The 2266-nt window shown below is 42.2% G+C and overlaps 1 pseudogene; it reads left to right on the forward strand.

Moving 5' to 3' along the window:
- Nucleotides 1–769: 769 nt before the first annotated feature.
- On the forward strand, nucleotides 770–1702 carry LOC101278660 (voltage-dependent anion-selective channel protein 3-like; annotated as a pseudogene).
- The last annotated feature ends 564 nt before the right edge of the window (nucleotides 1703–2266 follow it).

A 2266-nucleotide genomic window follows, 5' to 3' on the forward strand; every position in this document is an offset into this window, starting at 1 on the left:
CGATATCTATCCTTAAAATTGGACACATGGTCTTTTATACTTCGGAAGTATTTTTGTTTGCTTTGGTTTTCTTTCTTTCGTTTTTTGTTTTGTCTGGTGGGCCCAATGAGAGAGCTCAGATGCTCCCATAGCCCAACTCTAGCTATAGGTAAGCCCAATAAGCAGGATGTAGAGAACTATACATTCAAGCCCACCTCCTTCACGGAGATTTGACAGGGTTTAAGCAGTGCTTTTACTAAAAAAGTTAGACAAGTATCCCTAAAAGGTAGAAAGACTGGGACTTGTGACTGCATCTGATGAATCTATTCCATTCCATCCCATTGTGTGATGATGATCATTCTCTTTGAATCTTGGATTAGAGCACTGGGGAATACTTGTGTGATTTTAAAAAAAGAGAGAGCACAGGAAACAAAAGAAAAATAGATAAACTGTGCATCAAAGGACACAATCAACAGAGTGAAAAAGCAACTTATGGAATGGGAAACAATATTTATAAATCATATATCTGATAAGGGGTTAATGTTCAGAATATATATTTTTAAAACTCCTACCACTCAACAACAACAAAAATAAGAAAGAAGCCAAAGGCCGGGCCTTGCCGCGCACGCGCGCACTCGGACAGTTGGGGGTGTTAGTCCGGCTCTCGTGTGTGGTGCGCGACCCCGGTGCAACACTCTGGCACAGCCGCAGTGTGGGGCTCGCAGCGCACAGATACCGCGGGTGTGGGGCTGCACAGGCGCGGACGGCGTTGGCCTTAAGAAGACCTTAAGCGGTGCTCTAGTGGAGTGGATGGACTCTTCTGGCTGAGCGGACAGGCCCTGCCGTCGGAGATATGTGTAACACACCAACTTACTATGACCTAGGAAAGGCTGCCAAGGATGTCTTCAACAAAGGATATGGGTTTGGCATGGTCAGAATAGATCGGAGAACCAAGTCATGTAGTGGAGTGGAATTTTCTACTTCTGGTCATGCTTACAATGATACAGGGAAAGCATCAGGCAACCTAGAGACCAAATACAAGATTTGTAACTATGGACTGACCTTCACCCAAAAGTGGAACACAGACAGTACTCTTGGGACAGAAATGTCTTTGGAGAATAGAATAAGTTGGCTGAAGGGTCAAAACTGACTCTTGATACCATATTTGTAGGGAACACAGGAAAGAAGAGTGGGAAATTGAAGGCCTCCTATAAACGAGATTCTTTCAGTCTTGGCAGTAATGTTGGTATCAGTTTTTCTGGACCAAACCATCTATGGCTGGGCTGTGTTGGCCTTTGAAGGTTGGCTTGCTGGTTATCAGATGAGTTTTGACACAGCCAAATCCAAACTGTCACAATAATTTCGCCCTGGGTTACAAGGCCACAGACTTCCAGCTGCACACTCATATGAACAACGGCACTGAATTTGGAAGGTAGATCTACCAGAAGGTGAATGAGAAGACTGAAACATCAATAAACCTCTTGTGGACCACCGGCAGTAACAACACACGTTTCAGCATCGCTGCTAAGTACAAGCTGGATTGTAGAACTTCTCTATCGGCTAAAGTGAATAATGCCAGCCTGATTGGCTGCGTTATACTCAGCCCCTTCAAGCAGGAGTGAAACTGACCCTGTCAGCTCTAATCCATGGAAAGACCTTCAATGCAGGAGGGCACAAGGTCAGGCTGGGATTTGAACTAGAAGCTTAATGTGGTTTTGTTTTGTTTTTTTACACCCTCAGAGTAATTTTCTTTTTTTTAATTTCTGCATGTCCATATCAAGTGAACTTTATTAGTAAATAATCATGATCCATTGCTATAAGAGGTGTCCATGAATTCTGGAGTTCCAAGAGACCTCATAATTGTTTCTTTTTTTTTACTCACAAATAACCTGTGTATGTTTATTTTTTATTTTTTCTTCTTATTAGTCATCCATTTTATACACATCAGTGTATACATGTCAATCCCAATCTCTCAATTCATCACACCACAACCCCCAACCCCCGCTGCTTCCCCCCCTTGGTGTCCATACGTTCTCTACATCTGTGTCTCAATTTCTGCCCTGCAAACCAGTTCATCTGTACTATTTTTCTAGGTTCCACATATATGCGTTAATATACGATATTTGTTTTTCTCTTTCTGACTTACTTCACTCTGTATGACATTCTCTAGATGCATTCACATCTCTACAAATGACCCAATTTCGTTCCTTTATATGGCTGAGTAATATTCCATTGTATATATGTACCACATCTTCTTTATCCATTCATCTGTTGATGGGCATTTAGG

Source organism: Orcinus orca, chromosome 6, assembly GCF_937001465.1.
Source record: "Orcinus orca chromosome 6, mOrcOrc1.1, whole genome shotgun sequence".
NCBI lineage: Eukaryota > Metazoa > Chordata > Mammalia > Artiodactyla > Delphinidae > Orcinus > Orcinus orca.